Genomic DNA, 17,293 nt, shown 5'->3' on the forward strand with positions numbered 1-17,293 from the left:
TTGAGGTGAAAACGTTAAGAAAATGTGTAACTGCGATAAGGAATCATAAGTTATAGGAAGTTAATAAAAAAACAAAAGTTTTACCATTAAATCAAGCATCTTTTCTAGTTTAATATTTAATAAAAATAATTTACTTACCTTAAAACACAAGTCTGGAAATAAAAATGTTGGACAAGTACTCCAAACAAATGTGCTGAACGCACGTTAAATAATGCTAAAGAATGTAAAAACTGATAGTAAACAATTGACGTATCACACGCACCCAACGACTATTTGTGAATCGACAGTAGTACCCCGGGGTACCATTTGACGCAATTTCGATGTTTTTGACTAATAGGTATGTTCGCTACAAATGCCGAGCGAAATATCACGAAATTACATATATCACGAACATACCTTCCTTTACCCTATATGTATATATATATATGTATATATATATATATAAATATATATATATATATATAAATATATATATATTTACAAATATATATTTTTATATATATTATACATATATATATAGATATATATATATACATATATATATATATATATATATATATATATATATATATATATATATATATATATATATATATATATATATATATATATATATATATATATATATATATATATATATATATATATATATATATATATATATGTATATGTATATATGTATATGTATATAGTAGATTGCAACACTATGTGATTTTCACAAATCTAAATTTCATACTGTTGCAATCATCAGGTGAAATATAAATTAAAGGGTGTATATTCTACTATATTACAGATCTGACTAAGTTCATCGAGCACTTTCTTGATAGTATATGCACAAAACAACATTACTACACACACGCACACACACACACACACACACACACACACACACACACACACAAATATAACGGGTGACAACTAAAAAACGAGACTAGATTTAAAGACACATATTTCTTTAAAGAGGTAAGATAAAACAAAAAGGAAAAATGTTCTAGAAAGTATTTTTATTCTAGTTTTTAAATATATAATCAGTTGTTCTCAATTAAACCATTTCTTCTGACTTTATCAACTAGGCCTGGTATAGACTAAGCTAGGCTCCGTATGTGCTCAATATCAATATTAAGGCAATACTTGATTGTAGAACGTAATTTTTTAAGATTTTCGGCATGCCGATTATTATTTTAGACAAGACCTTTCAAAAAAAGTTTGCAGGGTTATCCGCTTTCTCAACATGACTCACGTTTTCCTTGTGTAGGTACATGACTACTGTTTTTGCATAGTGAGATGATGCTAAATCTGGCCAGAATACATATGCACCATCTGAATGATGCTTATTGATGAATGGAGTAAGTCTCTTCTTAATATATTTGCTTAAATAGAATTTACAGCCAGTTCACTTGGTACAAAATAAGATTGAGAAATTCCAATTTCAGAAAAAGCAATCCATAAAAGTAATTTCTTTTGAAAATTTTGTTTTGCTTGGTATTTAACTGTAGATGGAGTAGATTTTACATCATTGGTATAAAATATTTCATTTCCATTGATACTTGGTTTAACGTGAAATAAGACTCATTGTCAATAATTGGTTTACAATTTTTGAATTTCTGACACAATCAACTACACTTAGTTTTAACTGCTGCTTTTTGATGGTCAGAGCGTTTTGGAATCGTCTTTTTTTTTTCTTGATTTAATATTCGTTCTTTTTTTTAATGTTTTACTTATGTGTTGCAGAGTACTGTTGAACTTTTTAGCTGCCTGTTGTTGAGAAACTCCGTCTTTATGGTCAAACATGAGTTTGAGCCTTTCAATTTTTGTCCTGGTCATTTTTTTAGCTTTTACTCCACTTTCTTGAACTCTTTGGTACCCAGATTCACTTTCAACACATTTAATATCTAGTACGCAGGATAAAAAGTTTTATAGAGTTTCTATAAACTCTTGGAACATATGGTCTATAGAAATTCTATAGAATTTTATAGAGTTTCTACAGAACCTCTGTTAATTTCTATAGAAATTCCAATAGAACTTTTTTTTCTACTTTTTATGTTATAGAAAAAAATGTTTTATAGCAATTTCTATAGAAATTATTAGACATTCTATAGATTTCTATAAAATTTCTATAGACCATATGTTTCAAAAGTTTATAGAAATTCCGTAGAACTTTTTTTCCTGCGTAGATAGTACTTTTAGGTATATTCTCAACTTTAAAGTGGTCATGAGTAAACTTTTTACCAGCATTTTTGTAATTTAAATAAAATTCATACACATGTTTTCTAATCTCTTCTTGTTTTGAATTTATTTTTTAATTCATCTTTCTATAAAAATAAAAGCAAATGAAATATTTAAAAACTAGAACAAAAATACCTTCTAAAACAGTTTTCCTATTTCTAAAATCTTATTCCTTTAAAGAGATATGTGTCTCTAAATCCAGTCTCGTTTTTTAGTTGTTACCATATATCACATATATATATATATATATATATATATATATATATATATATATATATATATATATATATATATATATATATATATATATATATATATATATTTAAAGTATAGTATATTTACGTATACACTTACATAAATGTACTAGGTTGGTTTATTTATGTGTGTGGATATAATTAGTATAAGGTTAGTATATTTATGTGTGTATATACATATACCTACTTTTATTTTTAAAAATTATATTTTTAAAAAAAAAACGTGTTTAAATTATATCTTTATTGATAACGCTATAGGATTTTTGAATTTTTATACGGTACTTCTATCGCAGTTGGAAAACTACGCCACCATCTTGGTAGGGCAAAACTGGCTTCAAAAATTTTCCCTAAATACGCTGTCTAGTTAATATTTTGAGATCAGTGTGCAAAATCTACAAAAACTAAAAAAAAAAATGATGTCATTACAACGTAGCAGATTTAGACTTGTTAAGTCTAATAAAAAGTGGTTTCCGTTGGCGTGTCATCACTAAATTACCATTGTCGCAAATAAAAATAACTTTTGTTTTACTCCAGTTAATTGAACCACTAAAATGTTGGGCATGTTCAACTATTCCTGATGTCTTCCAGCTACCTTTAGTTAAGTTTTTCTCGTGTTCAGTAACGCGTTTGGGAATTTTTTTTCTTGTTTCGCCGACATAACTCGCACCACATGAACTAACTGATTGATACCAGGATAAATATTTTGATCCAATATTGATATATTGCGACATAAAATATTAAGTAAAGAATTACAATAGCGAAAAACAGTCTCTATACCTACTCTACTCTCTCTCTCTCTCTCTCTCTCTCTCTCTCTCTCTCTCTCTCTCTCTCTCTCTCTCTCTCTCTCTCTCTCTCTCTCTCTCTTTATATATATATATATATATATATATATATATATATATATATATATATATATATATATATATATATATATATATATATATATATATATATGAACTAATCACTTTATATATACTAGCATGGTTGCAACTTGTAGTTTATGCAAGTTTAAAACAATATAAATAGGGGCCTATCAATAAAAAAAAGAAAAAAACGATGTTAAAAAAATGGTCTTAAATTTGTTATACAAATTACAAGCAAATGCGTAGCAAATCTAGCATGTGGCAAAGTACCGCTTTGAATGAATTTACCGTTTTAATTGAATTTACAACACCGCTATTTTAAGACGGCTAAGAAACACAAAATTTAAAGTTTAAACAAACCGATTGTATAACAAATTGAAAAATGCAAAGTATTAACATAAGTTGAAAAACCTAAATTTAATTCATTATGTAAAAGTTTTACATAAATTGTTATGTATATATTAAGTTAATATATGAATAAGTTATATATATATATATATATATATATAAATATATATATATATATATATATATATATATATATATTTATATATATATATTTTTTTTTTTTTTTTTTTTTTTTTTTTTGAGTGTGAAAACATTAAAAATAACTCTCACTTTGAATAAAAAAATAATTTAATACAAATAGATGAGCAAACAACAAGCGATTGCGAAATTTTTTGAAAAGAACAACAAAAAACTTTTTATTTAAGTTATTTTTAGCGATAATTCAATAGCGAGTAAAGCTGTTTGCATTTGTTTCAATAGCCGAGTCAAAACATTTCTACTAGAATAATACGTTATTGCATATTTGATAGAGGTTGAATATAATTAAAACTTTCAACGCTGTGAAATGGAAACGCAAATTAACTTTTTTTTCTTAATTATTTGGTTAACTTTTTCAGGTATGCTTCGTTAAATTATAAAATGCCAAAGTTTATTTATAGCAGGTTGTATCAATTATTTAAATGAATGATTGTTTTGGTTTATGAATTCTAATCCTCAAAGTGAAAGATTAGAATGTAGCATAAAACATTTATATTGATAAAATTATAAGTTCTTATACTGAATGTTAAAAAGTTTTTATTATCAATTCTTAATTTTAATTTTAATTATCAATTCTTAAAGAGATTGCGCTCAAAATTTGGTTTTTCTAAATATAAAATATTATATCTCAATCATTCGTTCAAAAATGGATGACATTCATGAAAAAGCATTTTTTCATGGAATTGGTAACTTTATTAAACTAAAAATATAATTTTATACATAATAATAAATTCAAAAGATGTGTATATACGAGGATTGATGTGACAGATGGTCCAATATCAAAAACAGTTTTTGTTTTCGTTTTTTCAAGTTAATTCACTCCCAGCAAGACTGCGTGTACCTACAATTCAGTTAGGACTAATAGAGTAAAATCATGCGATTTTTTAAATGACGAGTTGTGCACGAGAATAACTTTTGATTGATGAAAGTGGTTCGGTTGAGCAGCAACCATGATAGTATTTATAGAAAAGAAAAAAAGATGCAACCATAATAGTATTTATAGAAAAGAGAAACTTACGGCGATTAGACAGTAGCTCAAGCTTGGCTGACGGAGTAGTTCCAAGACCATTAGCCATGCAATTTTCAACCTTGTCTTGTAATGAAAGAGTATATTTAGAATAACCAGCCCCAGTGTGATAACAGTATTCCGTACAGTAACAAATAAGATATTTGTAGGGGTTGTAGAGGAGTTGGGATTAATAAAATAAATAACAAAATAAAAGAAACAACTTTAGCAAATGCTAACTTTGCATTTTATATATGGGTTTATATACTTCAAATAGTATATATGGTTTCCAAGAGGTCAGAAGTGAATGATAATCCAAAAAGACTTAAGGGAGAGAAGTCAGTTTGAGGGCTGCCATTCTTCAATTCAAGAATATCAATAATACAGCTACTTGCTGTTACAAGAATGTCAACAATATTGCGATAGCTGCTTGTTCACAATTCGCTGCAATTCACAAGTCGCTGCAAGCCTCAAGCTATTACAGAAGGGAATTTAGATTCAAGATTGGCTGCCTGCTCTAAACAATAAAAAAAGAACACTTTTTCAAGAAAGAAACATAAAGTTAAGTTGTTGGCAAATAGAGCCACTTGATGTAAGATTGTCGAGAAAATTATTAAATTAGGCAATAAAAGATACAGAATCAAGGATAGAACCTCGTGGTACATATGAAATTACTGGAAATTAAGATGAGAGTCAGACTTTTTGAGGAAAACTTTGAGACTGTGGTAAGAAATAAATAAACTAATGCTCTCAAAAAATTTCCCAGATGCACCATATAATGCAAGTTTTTGGAGACAACTAGCATTTCATACTTTCTCAAAAGCTTTTAATATGTCAAGAGCAATTGCTCTTGTTTCGTCGCCTCCATCTAAGGCACAAAACATTTTAAAGGTACAGCAATTAGAACGTCAACTATAGAATTAAATGATTGAAACCCGTATAATTGTCAGAGAGAAAATTATTAAACTTAAGGTGAGATATTATAAGTTTGTTGAATAAAAACTCAAAGACCTTATTATTAATATAGAGAAGACTAAACGGATAGTAGTTGGAGGGGTCATTGTTCTCCAGAATATTTTAAAAACGGACCACAGATGCCATTTTCCACCAGGTAAAAAGAGTAAGGTTCATTCAAGTCTTATTATATAGTTTAAGGAAAGTTTAAGGAAGTGAGAGATTTTAGTAAAAGAATTTTTACCTTAAGGTGGTAGTATGGTTAAAATTCTAAAATCGTTTTTTTTAACCAAACAATATTTATTTTTTCATACAATATTAAAAAACTGCATAAAACATAAAAATAAAAAATAAAAATTTTACATTTAAACCCAAGTTTTGGGTCGCGAAACCTAAAAAAGTCAAAAGGCGCTGCGATAAATATTGAGACAATGGTAGGTGCTATAAAACTCAAACTTTCAGTGTTCACTTGTAATATATTAAAGAACTCATGGAAGCAAAATTATAAAGTTAGCTTAAAAGACCAAGGAGATACAGTATATACAGCTAACGGGTCAAATTTTACCCCAAAACAGCCCCCTTTAAGAGCCCATAACTCTGCCAAAAAATAATATTAAAAAAATGTACTGCTTCAATGAGTTTATCATATATATTATTACAACTGCACAAAATTTCAAAGCACCATAACAAGTAGTTCTCAAGTTATTTATCGCACTGTGCTCAAAAATGTCGTTCTGAGAAAACAGCAATTTAAAAAAATTAACATGGAAAAAAACAAGTTAAAATATAAAATAAGCTCTGATTTTATTTCTAAAGATTTCTAATCACTCTTCAATGTATTAGCTAACAACAATGTTAATAAACTAAGTTTATAATGAGTTTTAATTAATTTTATAAGTACCATAAAAAGTTTAGTATCCATGTTAAGAAAAATATAAAAATTTTGAACTAAAAAAAAGTTTTTTTTAAAAAAGTAAAATTATGATAACCAAACTTAAATTTTTAAAACAAATAGTTATATTAATTAAAAAATAGTAAAATCACTAAAAACATCCAGAACCGTAAGCTATTCCTTCACTTTCTTCATCTTGATCACTATAACCTTTTCGTTTTGCCCTTATTTGTTTCCGACGTTGCTTTACCTCATCAGTCAATTTTTTTGCAATATTTTTAACTTTTTGACTATTTTTTTGATTGCAAAATGTAATGCAGTTTTTGCCAGGATTTATACCAAGCTCTAAATAAACATTCAACATACCAGCTAATCCTTCATTGAAATTAATAACAGCTGATGATGCACCTATCTCTAAAGCAGTTTGCCCCACATAAACATCTTTTGGACACCGTTTCCAAATTATTGCATTCAAGGCTTCATTATTGTTTTGAGTTTTTCCATGAAGGCACTTTTTTAACAAGCTTTCATCTGATAAATCTATGAATACTGGTTTAATTATGTCTCTGATAACAATAGGCAGTCCAGGTTTTTCTTTATAAACATTTGTTTTATTAATTTTATCTGCTTGGTATTTGCACCAAGTATTATTAGTTTGAGGACACATAGCATGTCTTACAACAGAAGATGATGCCTCAGAGCAATGAAATAATACAGCTCCTATAGCTTTTTTTAGTTCATAAACAGATTTTCCACAACATTGACGAATCGCAATTCCAAAATAATTTTGTAACTTGTTAATTTTTTTGTCCGTAAGACGACCAACACCTCCTATTGTTTTACCATCACTTAATAAGCTTTTATTAGTTGCTTTTAATTTTCTTAACCTTGCTCCAACTCTTTTTTGAATATGACCAACACATTCAAGCTTGGTTATTTCTTTTCAACCATATGGATTCTGTTTTTGAATGACTGAAAATGCTTTAGAGTCACCATCTCCAAGATAATTTATGTACCTTAATTTTCTTTCTAAAACAGAGGCATTAAAACATTCAACAAGTCCTGCTGCTTCCATAGATCCAGCAGATCCGATATGATTAAGGTGACAGTCATTTTTATGTTTTTGCATAAATTCTTCATATTCACCAGAGTTAAACTTATCCTCCCAGAGTTCACAAGCTTTACATTTTTTTGTGCGAAGACGATAGTCAAGGCATTTTCCTGTATCAACTGCAATAACAGTTACTATACCATTTAAAGAGTTATGTCCTCATTTCTGCCATGTACCGTCACAAGAAATAGTAATATCTGAAACTCCAGTATCATCTCTCATTTTAAACTCAAGAGCAGCATTAATCATTGATTGCGTTGCAATATATTTATATGACAGAAAAATTTTATTTTGAACATCATTAAACGTGGCTTTTTGAATTGGAGGTGGTAAGTTTAAAAAACCACATAGTTTTTCTAATGCACTATGCCCTTTTCCGATTTCACGCATCGCAACTACTGAACGTATATTTATATCAAAAGACTTTTCAGAAATTTTACTTGCAACTTTTTTACTAGTATAAAACTTTGTTTTCCAAGAACACTTAGGGCAACTCAATAGCAACAAAGAACTTAAACCTTTTTTATTTTTATGATCTAAATTAATATTGAATGACTTCCTCTCACAGTCAGGGCATGTTCCAACTTATGTAAGAATTTGTACAATTATATCAAGATCAATTAAAACATAATTAGACTCGTTTTTATTACTTTGAGGTTGTAGAATAGGTTCATTATTTGCAATAACATTGCTAATTGATGTTGTGAAATTAGTTAAAATGCTTAAGTTATTTCTGTCAATTAATGACAATTCTTTGCTTGCAGAAGTATTTTCATTTTGAGGAAGAATTACCAATTTTGATTTTTTTGAAGTGCTTTTTCTTTTTTTAAAAACTCTTGAGGCACCAATTTTTCTTCTTCTTAATGCTTCAGTTTTCATTTTAATTGATTAGAAATAGTAAATTTATTTTAATCTAAAATGAATAATTTAAAAACAATAACAAAAAATTATACTCTAGCTATATTAAACATTAGTAACTGAAATAGATAACATATGCTTTTATTATGCAAGTCACCTAACAATCATAGCAACAAATTAGTTGATAACAGCTTACATAAGTGCTGGTTTTAATGTTTTCACGGCAAAAAAAGAAGCCAAATATTACTAAGTAATTTCTTAAAACTTACTATAGAAAATACTTGCTAAAGGCAGTTCAATAAGATGATATACATGATGTTTACCTTTGTTGCTATACCGTTGCTAAGGAGAATTATTTTTTAGTACTATTTTTTATATGAAAAATAGATGGTTTTATAAAGAATACATTAAAAAATAAATAACACTATCGTTTTCAGCATGAATGAAAATGCCAAGAAAAGTTATATTCAAAAAATCAAAAAATTTGAAGTTTTTGACCATACTACCACCTTAATTTTAAGATATATCAAGTGCATTTATCGTATCAAGGATGGGGTGTTTAAACATACCCTCTTCCTTCTTAACCTATTCAGTCTAAAAAATTTTTTATTGAAATGAAAATTGTAATTTATTTATAATAAATTATCAAATTATCAACAACTTCTAATGAACTGATACAATTGCTAGTCAACAGTCGTAATAAAAAATTATTGAATTCAAAACCTTTCAAAAAATTATTGAATTCAAAACCAAAAGCAACCTTTAAAAGTTTAAATCTTTATATATTTACATCGGAGATTAATTTTACGCCAATTTAAACTTCTATTAGGCTTCATGAAGTTTTATATAAGGACCTATTTAAATCGGGTCAATATTGTTTGTAATCCAATTCAGTTACGTAATTTATGACAACCTTAAAAACAAGTTATATTACTAATACTTTTTTCGGCACATTTTATTTTTATGTCGTTTGTTATAGTTTTAAACTCCAGCTTTTATGTTTTTTGCTTTGGCTCAGTTTCCGTCCACGTTAAATATCTTTTAAAACTTTCGATTACATATTTTAAGTATTAGAAAAAAAATAATTTTCCGTTTCCAAATTTCCATTTCCATTTTCGAAAATCATCCCATAATTTTCATACCACATAGACATAAAATGAATGGAAGGCCATTCCATAAATATATTACGCAATCAATAATTTAAACTGAAAGTTTATATTAAATGTTGCTGAAGGAGCCAAGGAAACAGCAGTTTTTCAATTTTTTTTAATTCAAAAGTCTACAGCATTAGCTCCGGCTCAGGCTCCCCACCCCTGGTTGTAATACACATCCTTAACATCCTAAAAAGTTATATTATATCACCACCGCAGTTAGCAACTATTAAAAATAATGTTCTTTTACCATAAATAACATTTTATTTAATAATGAGTTTTATTAATTTATGTAAACAAAAAAAGTGCAATGGAAAAATTTATAAATTTGACAAATACATAGCATTTATGCTAAAAATAAAAATAACAACCGTTACACAGCAAACATCCCGGTTACGGACCATCATCTGAAATGTTGCTGCTAGCATTTAGATAGCAGTACATAACTTGATTTTTCTACAAAATGCCAACAGAGATTACACGTTGGGCTATTTTTGTTTTTGTAAAGAGTGGCGATTTCGTCAATGCAGCATTAAAGTCTATTTGCCTAAGATAAAATCGCTAACTTTACCTATACATATAGTTTAGACGCATTATTTTTAATATAAAACAATATTTAATATGCTATAAAAATTGTGTTATATAGTACAAAATTCAGTGAAAAATGCTAAATTATAATTATGTTAACGGGTTCCTTCGAAACCTTAAAAATATACTACTTAATAAACAGTTTTCAAATATGTTTTTCAATATTGTATTAAAAGATTATACAAATTATATTTAAAGTATTTTTGATAACTATTTTTTGTAGCAATTTATTGTCTATAGGCACTAAATTGATCAGTTAGGCACTGATTTGTTTAATAATTAAAATAATAAAACATTAGTTTTTCTTACTTATTTTTGTTTCTAATGCGCGTAAATATAGAAAGAAGACAAATAACATAAGTAAGACACTAAACTATTAATAATAAAATTAATGATGTTTTCAATTTATTCTTAGACACCATATATTGTTTAAATATTTTTTTCAAACATTTCTTTGTATAGAAAAATAAATAAATAAACGAAACAAATTATGGAATAAAAAATAAAATAAAATTCTGTAACGTTAATACCAGAAGATTTACACAAAAAGAAACATTTACAAAACTATGCTTTGGTTTATTGGGACCAAGTTTAAATTTAGAATTGCACTCTCTTAATTGAGAAGAGAGTCAAAAAATGCAAAAAACCCTCAAATAATAAGCAAAAAATACCTTGATAACTAATAAAACGCAAATAGCTACAAAGTAAAATACTAAATGAAACAAATCAAAAAAATATAAGGACTAATTTATAAGCTGTATCATCATATATACAGTGAAAAAAAACAAAAACTTTTTATTTCTAAAATAATAAAACATTTGTAAAAAAATCTTTTTTTTATTTTGTCATTTAAAGTTATGTAAATAAAAATAAAATGTTACTTAATGATTAAAAAAGTGTTACTTAATAGTATATAACAACATTTGTGGATTTTTATTATATGCTATACTTTGGTAATTATTTCATTTTATATATATGACGAATTTGTATTGTTTAAAAAATTAATAATAAGAAAAAAAAATTTAAATAACTGAATTATTTTGTCAAAACGTTATTAAATGTAGGACTAACCATTATGTTATTTATTTTCCGTAAATGTTCACTTACTCACTTCTATCGTTCATGTTAAAAATTGGAATAGTATTTCTGATCGAGGTAAAATGCTGAAATTTTTAACGGGTAAAATGCGGAAGTTTCTTTTTAGCTCCTAACCATTTTTCTGTTTTAACCCAAACATGATTCATGTATTAGAGCTCCCGAGCCCTAAACTTTTTTTCCGCACTTTGTTCTCGCATTTTACCCGTACAAAATTTCCATACTTCCGCATTTTACCCATGAACAGTCCGATCCGTTGTGCATTGGTAAAATGCTGGTGAGGGGTTTTGTGTGGTAGTGTAAAAGTGTGGCAAAAAAACCGTACAAAAAAATCCGGAAATTTTATCATTTAAAAAAGCTAAAATTGCTTAAAGTTGATAACATTTAGATAGCATTGAAACCATTATTCAGCATTTTTTATCTTTTTATAGTAATAAAAACTAAGAAACTGTAACAAAGCATAATTTATGTAACTTTTATTTTGTACAAATTTGAAGCATTACCAATATTATTTATTTCTTATATAATTCCAAAAACCAATAAAGTTATACGTAATCCTTAAAAAAAGCGCAACAACAACCAGTTAAAAATGAAGGAAAGGCAGTGAATTTTATATTTACTGGCTAGTTAAAAGAAATTTCATTATTCAAAGTTTATTTTATTGCAAAATAACTAACTTTCATTTGAAAATGAATAGAATATGTCTTATGAATTATATAATTGATAATACTTTGTTGCATAATGATGATAATTTACACGCGTTAAATTTAAGTTTCGTTTCCGAAAGCAATATTAAAGAATTTAACAATATTTTATCAATTATTTCGAAATTCATTTACTAAGAAAAAAGTGGAATAAATCAAATAGAACAAGCGCAGAATTTGACTGGAAAAAATAAAAATTTAAAACGAAAACCTGTGGTACGTTTACTTTATCTATACATAAAATTTATTATAATGTATACAATTTGTTTGTAAACTTCTTATGATAGTTAAATTAATGTAAACTATTGTTATATTTTGAGGTAAACGCGTGGAGGTCCATCAGTTTTGTTTGAAGACACGCCTGTTGAACGAAACATTGCATAGTTTCTGAGCTTTTGGAGATGTACAACTCGAACGAACTTTTATATGTAGCGATTAAAAGTTTAGGGATCTCTTACGCCAGAAATGTCATTAGCGTTAGTATTTTATGCTTAATTATCCAAAGAAACTTTTCAGAATTTAAGAAATTATGATCTTTAATTTAACTCTCTATACCCATCATATCATTTATTAAAAGTGGCTAAAAAATCTGATGAATCACTTTTTATTACTTGCTTAGTTCTTTAGAACTATATTGTTTCTAAGAACTTACTCTTTAGAACTATGTTGTTTCTAAGATAACAAAAAACAACTAGTTGCTGCAGGCCTGTCAGATTTATATTAGGCAAAGATTTTTATCTCAGATTTATATTAAGAAAGATAAAAGCGTAACATTATCCGTTGTATCTGTTCTGTTGGAGGACGGTACAATAAAGGATATTTAAGTACAGAATTTTGTAAATTTAACAATGATGAACGGAGTTATTCAATTAGTAATTGATGATCATTCGCACAAAATCCCGGCTTGTCGAACAGATAACAAGCCAAAAAGTATAAAGTTTCAGAGTTTTTCGTCAAGAAAGTTCAGAAATTTTACAATTTTAAGTCTTATCGAGCCATTGAATATCCAAACCAATCAGATAAGGAATCACTGACAGCTCAAACTTGAGCACGAAAGCTTTATGACAAAAGACTCATTAAAATAATTATTGATGATGAAACGTGAATTGCGACTTCAAACAGCTCCCAGGTCCAAACGTGTATACTTGTTTGTGGACGTGTCAGCAACAAGTTTAAGTATAAATCATTGAATAAATTCGGTAAAAAACTTCTTTTGTGACAACCAATATGCAGATGCGGTTTGAGACCTCGAGCTTTCGTCACATTATCAACTTTAAACTCGTATGTTTACAACAAGGAATGTTTGCTAGCTAGAATTTGCTAGCTAGACTTTTGGCATTTTATTCGAGTCAAAAAGTCCCCTGTTATTTCTGGCCTGATCTTGATGCTACTCATAATTCTAAAAACTCCGTAGAGTGGTACAATTCGAGAGACATCAAATTCATAAAAAAATGCTTGAATCCACCAAACTGCCCACAGTTCTGTCTCATTTAGAAATTTTAAGGGAATTGGCAAAAGATATTTACGCAAGAGTAGCAAAATAATAAGTACAGCTAAAAATTTGATTAGAAAGTGGACATTTGTTGGAAAAAAAAAATTTAATTAGAAAGTGGACATTTGTTGAAAAAAAAAATTGCCGAAGACACTGTGCAGAAGTTAATGTTGTCAATTAGTGTTAATGCTCACTTATTTATTCGATGCAATGAAAAATATTAAAATAAAAAATATTTTTATAATCTTCAAGTTCATTAAATTAATATAAATGTTGAAGTTTTTGCATTATTTTAATTATTTTATACTTTTTTTGGATTTATCATTGTTCTAAATTTAACGATCGCATGGTTTATTCTGGCCACAATGTATTTTGCTATGACATTGACTCATCAAAATTTAAAATATTCTGTTGGGAAATTGCCTCGCTCTATGTAGACCTATGGTATCCTTTGACCAAAACACTTCATAAGATTCAGATTCATGGCTGTATAATAAGTCAAAGCAAATGTAAAATTCTTTTCCGCAAATAAAAATAATTTTTTTTTTACAACATATAGTCTTTTTAAACTTACTTAAAGTATGCCATTTGATTTATTATATATATATATATATATATATATATATATATATATATATATATATATATATATATATATATATATATATATATATATATATATATATATATATATATATATATATATATATGTATATATATATATATATATATATATATATATATATATATATATATATATATATATATATATATATAAATTTGTTGAAAATATATAAACAAAAATTTTACTCATTTAACACTGTGTTTCATGAATAAAGACTCATCAGAAATGCATGATCAAATTAATAAAACTTCAATTTATACCAAAAATAAATTTATAGGAAGTCGCAAATGTCTTGACAACTGTAAATTATCACACATTTGTGATGCTTGCTTACACTAATATAGAAAGAATTCTTTAGAAATGATTACTTATGCTTTTTTAAAAAAATATTTTTTAAAAGGCGGATTTATTAAGATTATTATTTCAGCTCACCTATTTTTATACTTTTTTAGGAGAGACATTTTTGTGCCTGCATTTAGAAAAAAATTCAGATTATTTGTTTAATAAACATTCTTGGTTTGCTTGTGTAATTATTTCAAACTTTTCTTTTAGGCATAGTTTTCATTTTTTAGAAATATTGTTACATGAAGGTGCTGTTTCAAGTATGGACCAATACAGTACAAAATCATCAATATTTTTATCTTTTAATTCCCATATATATTTAGACAGTATGGTGTTTTTTAAATACTTTTATTTTTAAAAGATTGCTTATGATTGGCAAAACGTTTTTCCTATTCACTTTCTGTTATGCAAATACATTGTTTATCTGGTACATTCTTAGAGGAAAAAACACATTTATATATTATATTTTTTGATAAACAACTTCCACGCAATGAATCGTTATTTTTTGTTTACAATTATAATTTTCTGTAGTATTTTCATTTAGGACTTGTTTTTTGTTTAACGATAATTTTCGTCGCGATAAAGTCGTAAATCATTGATATCGATTATTTTACTTAAATATTCTAAAATATATAGTCCAACAAATTCACAAATGTCTGCTCCGTCATAACTGCCCATTGTTACATTAAAGCAGTCATGTATGTTCTTTTGCACTTTTAGCAGTCATGTATGTTCTTTTGCACTTTCATGTATGCTCTTTTTCCAAGTTTCCTTATTAAAATAAAGTAAGGCTTTTCTACAATGTTTTGATACACTGATTGTTTCTTTAGGAATAACTATGAGGCTTTTTGCAAACTCGACTGTTTTATCTAAAATCTCTGCGGTTATTGAGGGGTAAAAATCATTAATGTCAAATTGAATAAATGTACAGTCATTTTTATTTTTGATTATAGAGAACCAATTTATAACATCACTGGTATTTTTCCACTGTTGCAAGTTTAATTTTTTTCTAAGAATATTATTAACTTAGTCCAATTTTATATTGCTTATATGTTTAATCTCACTTTTTGAAGGAGCCAATAACCTACAAGGAAGTTTGTTTTAAAAATTTGGTTTATTGTCTTTTATTCATACAAAAGCTTGGGCAGGGACAGTTGATTCGATTCTGTTATCAAAGTTTAATATCTTAGCAATACTTTGCTTTTCTAAACAAATTGGAGTCGCCAAATGTTTAGGGGCTTTCTCGTTGAAACTAGTAATATTGTCGCGTAACATTTTTTCATTCGAGTTAGTAAATGTTAATTGTTTTATCAGCAAGAACCAAAATATTGGGTTTGATTTAATTTTTTTAACATCTAACTTTAGATCTGTTTAAAATTTGTTTTTTTATAGGGCGAAACTTTGTTTTATTTATTAACTATTGCTTTAACTAAATGCAATGGGTCATTTTCAAAATTTTGAAAACAGAACTTTTTATAAATATAAAAAAAATGGAGTTTTTTGATAACTAGCGTAATTATTAATAAAATTTGAAGTTTTTTCAAAACAAATTTTTTACGCATATTGTGTTTTTCAATATAATAAATCATGTCTAATAAAAAAAAAGTTATACATTTTTTGTTGGTTATATATATATATATTATATATTATATATATATTATATATATATATAATATATATATATATATATATATATATACATATATATATGTATATGTATATATATGTATATATATATATATATATATATATATATATATATATATATATATATATATATATATATATATATAATAATGTATATATATATATATATATAATTTGCCAGGAAACTATTTCTTAAGAAGATTCACTCATTTGGCTATTATGCACAAGTCCAAATAGCAATGAGTTTATTTGGACTGAATCAATATTTGTTTATAGATATGTTTGTTTATGAAATTACTTATAGTGGAATTATTATTGTAAACATTAATTTGATAAGTGTGATTTTTTAGACGTTGTAGATAAGTTGGAGTATTTTTATGAAAAATGTATTTTATCTCAATAATAAATAGTACATTTCATGTATTTTTACAGTTTTATAAGAGGATCTATAAAGTAAAAATGGCACTTTCTACATGAATTTGTAAAGCTGCTATTGTTTGACTTTCTATAACTTCTTTGTGTAATAGTTGATTTCTTCCATTACGTGTTATACCAAAAAGCTTAAGCAAATCCGATATTAAAAATCTTTATCATTACAGAATGTCAACTCTTCTATAGCTCTCTTTTCAAAAGTCTAAGCCATGTTAATAACAAGAATAGTTGGTCAATCATGTTTCACCTACAACCAGATATGTAAAATATGAAGGATATGTAAACAATTCTTTGGGTAACTTTTCTTTAGAATGATGTTCAGGATGATAATACTTCATACTTTCACGTTCATTTCTAGGATTTAAATATTCAAATAAAATGCCAAAAATTTCTTATCTCATGCCAGTCAACGAGCTAAAACATTTATCGTCTTTTTTGTAACTAAAAATATTATTTTTCAATTGGTCGTTGATTATTTTTAAACTTTTATATTCTTCAGGCAAG

The 17,293-nt window shown here is 26.7% G+C and overlaps 1 protein-coding gene across 1 annotated transcript in view; it reads left to right on the forward strand.

Moving 5' to 3' along the window:
• Nucleotides 1–4,148: 4,148 nt before the first annotated feature.
• LOC136084619 (uncharacterized) overlaps nt 4,149–17,293 on the forward strand; it is a 32,325-nt gene continuing 19,180 nt past the window's right edge. Inside the window, exon 1 of the mRNA XM_065804941.1 lies at nt 4,149–4,251. The gene's annotated coding sequence lies outside the window, so the exon portion shown is untranslated. The remainder of the gene's footprint in view (nt 4,252–17,293) is intronic.

Source organism: Hydra vulgaris, chromosome 09 (assembly GCF_038396675.1).
Source record: "Hydra vulgaris chromosome 09, alternate assembly HydraT2T_AEP".
Taxonomy (NCBI): Eukaryota; Metazoa; Cnidaria; class Hydrozoa; order Anthoathecata; family Hydridae; genus Hydra; species Hydra vulgaris.